The sequence below is a fragment of the Petaurus breviceps genome, unplaced genomic scaffold, assembly GCF_028583685.1.
Source record: "Petaurus breviceps papuanus isolate PSGF00001 unplaced genomic scaffold, PetGlider_PUasm1.0 186, whole genome shotgun sequence".
Classification (NCBI taxonomy): domain Eukaryota; kingdom Metazoa; phylum Chordata; class Mammalia; order Diprotodontia; family Petauridae; genus Petaurus; species Petaurus breviceps.
In genome coordinates this window covers 7865220-7870819 of record NW_027185798.1, presented here as the reverse complement: position 1 = coordinate 7870819, position 5600 = coordinate 7865220, and positions in this window count along the sequence as shown.

Here is a 5600-nt window from a genome sequence, read left to right as displayed (position 1 = left end):
AAAGGAGCCGCGCGCGTCCAGCCCCTGTTCGGCTCGGGCACCGCCTGGTGGAGGACTGAGGCTCACCCCTGGAGAGGCGGAATAGGGGTGTGTCTGTCTCTGAGTCTGTGTGTCCGTCTGTGTGTCTCTCTCTGTCTCACTGTCTCTGTGTCTGCCTCTCCATCTGGCTCCCTCTGTCTCATTGTCTCTGTGTCTATCTGTCCATCTCTCTCTCTGTCTCCCTCTGTCTCTGTCTATCTGTGTATGTCTCTCTGTCCCTGTCTCTCCCCCCCCCTCTGTCTCTGTCTGTCTGTCTCTCCTCTCTCTCTCTCTCTCTCTCTCTCTCTCTCTCTCTCTCTCTCTCTCTGTTTCGCTGTCTCTGTGTCTGTTTGTCCATCTGTGTCTCCCTGTTTCTGGGTCTGCCATCTGTGTGTCTCCCTGTCTCTGTCTCACTGTCTCTGTGTCTGCCTATCTGTCTATATAAATCTGTATTTCTTTTCTTCCCTATCTCATTCATTCCTAGTTCTAGACCTGAAAAGACCTCAGAAGCCATCTTCTCATTTCACAGAGGAGGAAAGTGGGAAAGGAAATGGGCAGCTATGTTTCTTAGTGGGTAGAGAGCCAGACCGGGAGTCTGAAAGGCCTGCCTTTAGATCCCATTTCAGACACTAATAAACCAGGTGAACCTGGGCACGGCAGTCTCAGTTTATGTCTCAAGTTTCTTCTTAATGGGGTGGTCAGGGCACCTCCTCTCCCTGGATTGTTGTGAGCAGGGAGTGAAGTAACTTTTGCAAAGTGATTTGCAAACCTTACAAGTAGCTAGGATTAAATGGTCGCAAGAGAACCTGTTGTGAGATTCTGGTTGTGGAGCTCGGAGGGGCTTCAGAGCTCACTTAGTCTAACCCCTCACTTTATGGAACAGTAAACCAGGCTCCCTTCTTGGCCTTATTCTCAGAACCAGGGGTTTTTTATACCGCACCACAATGTCTTTGTAAAGGAACCGGTACCAACCTCAGGGGCCATTTACCCCAACACCTCTCATTTCAGAGGAGGAAACTGAGATCAGAGGGGGGAGGGGTCAGTCACACAGGGCTTAGTGGAAAGTGCTATCCCTCCACCCTTTCCAGGAATGCCAGCCTTGGAGAGAGCAGTCAGCAGAAGGGAAAAGAATGGAAGGGTTGAGGGGGGGTGGGGTCCACTGGAGTGGTAAAGGACAGCTCAGAAAGACTGGCTCCATTCAGCTTTGGGAAGGGCCTACCTGAGAGGAGCCCCAGTCCTTTCTCCCTCCCCTTCCCTCCCTTCCTCTCCCTACCTTTTCCTCTCCCCTCCCCTCCTCTCTCCTTCCATCCCCTCCCCTTTCCTCTTTCCTCTCCTCCTTCTCCTCCCAAGTCACTTAAGCTCTGTTTGCCTCAGTCCACTGGAGAAGGAAATGGCAAACTACTCCAGCATCTTTACCAAGAAAACCCCATGGACAGCACTGACTTGCAAGGGTCCACAGGGTCACAAAGAGCTGGACAGGGCTGAACAGCAAAGTCAGCCTCTGTACACATTGTATCTTAACTGCTTTCCATACACAACATGCTGTGTCCCATCTCCACACCTTTGCCCAGGCTGCACCCCATCACTTGGATGCTCTTTCCTCCTTTTTAAATTTTGAACTTCCTTCAAGACCCAGTTTTCTGTCTCTTCCCCCATGAAGTCCTCTGGCTTGATAGAGTTCCCCTCTGCCTCAAATGACTTTAAAATTTTTGAATTTATTTAATTTCTTCATCTGTGAAACTGGTGAGTGGACCAAATGGTTGCTGGAGTGCCTTTTAGTTGTGGAGTTCAGAGCCTATGGTCATGTGATCCAGATACCTTTGGTCTGGGATCTGGGTCCCCACCTGCTAGTAGCTGGTGGCACAGGGGATGGGGTGAGTCCTGGACTTGGAACCAGGAATCCAAATCTGGCCTCAGACACTTCCTAGCTGTGTGACCCTGGACAAGTCACTTAACCTCTGTTTGCCTCAGTTTCTTCATCTGTAAAATGGGGATAATAATAGAATCTACCTCCCAGGATTGTCTTGAGGATCAGATGAGAGAGTGTTTGTAAAAAGGACTTTGGATAGGGCCTGGTACACAGTCGGTGCTATATAAATGCTTATTTCCTTTTCCTTTCCTTTCCTCAGTAGAATGTAACCTCTTGGAGGGCAGTATCCTGAGTGCTTAGGCCAGTGCCTGGCACACAGCAGGCAATTAATAAATGCTAGCTGACCAACATGACACATAGCAGGTGATTAATAAAGGTTGAGTAGACTGAATTGGTCTTTCTTCGCTCTCTTCAGCCATGTTTTAAAAGCCTTCATCTCACTTCCCCCTTAGCTTGGCTTCCCCAAGAGGACCATGACATCCCAGAATGGTGGCATGACTTAGCAGTTGACTTGGATTTAAGCAAGGCAGGGCTGTGCAAGGTCACCAGCCTCACTTTCTCCTCCAAAGCCATCTGGGTCCAGTGGCCAGATATTCATCAGGATGACTGGAGAAGGCCCAGGATGCAATGGGAGACCCTGACCCTTTTAGGCTAAGTAAGGCCTTTTCAGGTTCTCATTTAGAGTGAAGTAACACCCATTCTGTGAATAGACCTTTTTAAAAAGTGAGTCAAGCACTTGGTGCTGGGAAAAGAGCCAATGACTTTGGAGGTCAAGGCCTTGGATTCAAATGTTGGCTTCATCAGTTATTCTCTGTGGCTGTGAACAAGTCACTCTATTACTCTACTCCTTACTTCCTGAACTTTTCCATCTCATACACAGCATCTTTGTTTCTCCCCCACCCCAATCTGTATCCCTCTTCCACACCCCATCCCAACTCCCTTTTATATATTGTCTCCTCCCATTAGACTGTAGTCTCTCTGAGGGTAAGGACAGTCTTTCTTGTTTGTATTTATGAAACCAGCACTTAGTACAGTACATGGCTCATAGGAATCATTTAATAAATGCTTTATCTATTTTTTTTTATCTCTGGGCCTCAGTTTCCTCTTCTGCAAAATTGGGTAATTCAGCTTATCCTCTCCCTCTCCTTCTCCAAAGGAAGGTAAAATTTGATGGCCAGAAGTTGCCCATTTAACTTGGGGTTTACTGACTAGATTCCTTCCTTCCTTTCTTCCTTCCTTCCTTCCTTCCTTCCTTCCTTCCTTCCTTCCTTCCTTCCTTCCTTCCTTCCTTCCTTCCTTCCTTCCTTCCTTCCTTCCTTCTTTCCTTCTATTCTTTCACAAAATCTTAAACTCAGTTCACTCTGAAGTTCATAGTTTGGACCACAATAGGTCCCTGCCCAAACTCCACTTAATGGTTGTATTTTGGGCCCTCTAGGCTTAGAGAAAATGTCGATGGTGATGGTCTATTGAGAACACTATGGAAATGAGCCTGTCTCTCAGCAAATGGAGAAGTTTTGAATGCTGGGGATAAGTTCACTTGCCTTGGTAGGGCACTGTTCAGGGAGGTACCCATTGATAATGAGGTTGATGCACTCATTGTCAGAGTTAGCCCAGTGTTTGGTAGGCTCTGAAGGAAAGTGTGGGAGAGAAGAGGTATTAGATTGACTACCAGACTGAAGGTACACCACAAAGCCGTGGTGCTGACCTCACTGTTGTATGCCTGTGAAATCTGAACAGCCTGCCAGCGCTGTGCCAGGAAATGGAATCGCTTCCATCTGAATTATCTTGGGAAAATTCTGAAGATCACCTGGCAGACATTGTGGTCCTTACTCGACCTAAACTGCCAAGTATTCCAACTCTGCTTCAGAGACCTCAGCCCCGATGGGCTGGCCACGTTGTTTGTATGCAAAACATAGGCTTGCCAAAAAGACTGTTTTATGGAGAACTCACACAGGGCAGGAGCTCACATGGTCAGAAGAAATGATATAAGAATACTCTCAAGGTCTCTCTTAAGAACTTTGTGTGACATGGGAGACACTGGCACAGGACTGCCCAGCATGGCATGCCCACATCAGAGAAGGTGCTGTGCTCTATGAGGAAAGCAGAATTGAAACAGCTCAAAGGAAATGCAGGATGCATGAATTTAGAGAATCCACCCCAAATGTTCACAGGGACTATTGGTGCCCTATCTGTGGAAGAGCATTCCGAGCTCATGTTGGTCTGATCAGCCACAGCCAGACACCCTGAAACTTGACTTTAGCATGGGGATGTCATTTTGGTCATCTTCAAGAACAAAGACACAATGACCAAATGTCTATGGTAACGGTTTCTCTTTGCAACATCAACCCTCCGGGTCTTCCCCTCCCAGCTTGAGTTTTTTCCTAATTGAAGGGGCCATACCTTTAATCACTTTTTTTTTTTTTGGTGGGCAATTAGGGTTAAGTAACTTGCCCGAGGTTACATGGCTAGTTTTTTTGTGTGGGTGTTAAGTGTTTGAGGCCGGAACTCTGGTCCTCCTGACTCCCGGGCCGGGCGATTTACTCACTGCGACATCTAGCCGCCCCCCTTGACTCACTTCTTAAAGAGGTCTATTCACTGAATGGGTGTTGCCTCACTCAAAGTGAGAACCTGCAAAGGCCTTAGCCTAAAAAGGCCAGGATCTCCCATTGCATCCTGGGTCATCTCTAGTCATCCTGATCAATATCTGGCCACTGGACCCAGATGGCTCTGGAGGAGAAAATGAGGCCGGCGACCTTGCACAGCCCTCCCTCACTCAGATCAAAGTCAACTGCACGTCATGTCATCATCTCCCCGATGCTGTGGTCCTCTTTGAAAACGAAGGGCCAGCACAAGACGAGATGAGTTCTAAGCTCCCTAAATCCATGATCCTGGCATTGGCATTCTCCACCCCCATGATATCCACCCTCACCTTCTCATTTCCTATCCTGATGGTCCCTGGCCCCCATCACTCTCCCCCCATCTTCTCCATCTCCACCTGCATCTTCCTGAGCCCTACCAATCTTCAGCCTCACCTTACCCAACCCTATGCCCATGACCCTCATTCCATCCTTCCCTTCCTTGTTCTTTCATCCCCATTCCCACCCTTGCCTTCCCCATCCCTGTCCTATCTCCATCCTTACCCTCCCCCAACCCCCCATTCCCATCCCTCCCCCCTCTGGCAGCAGCACCAAAAACCAGGATTCCTCCCAGCACCAGGATTCCTCCCAGCCTTTAATGAAGCACTCATCTGTGCTGACTGTTTTGCCAAGAGAGCGTCTGTAGGCAGCCAGCCAGCCTCTGACTCTGGGAGAGACGCAGTGACTGCTGGATGAAGGAAAGGACACACGGACACTGGGGGGTTGTTTTTGAAAACGAGTTTCATTGCTGCCTTTTGTTTTCACAAAACCCTTTATGGATCTTCTCCATTTCCTTACCGTGGCACCATCCAGCCCTGGAACCAAACCTTTCCTTGGAACAGAAATGAATGGCTGAGGAAAGCAGCTGACCACATTGGGCATCTCATTGGCCCCGGCCTCTGGGCTAGTGCGCTGCTTTACCTCTGGGCCCTTCTCTAGGTTTTCAGTTACTCCAAGTCTGGCTTTCTGCTGGTAATCTTTTCATTATCCTTGTTGTTGGCCCTGATTCACTGCTGACTTTGATACAGACAGACTCCCTCCGCCCTCCACACACACACACACACACACACACACAC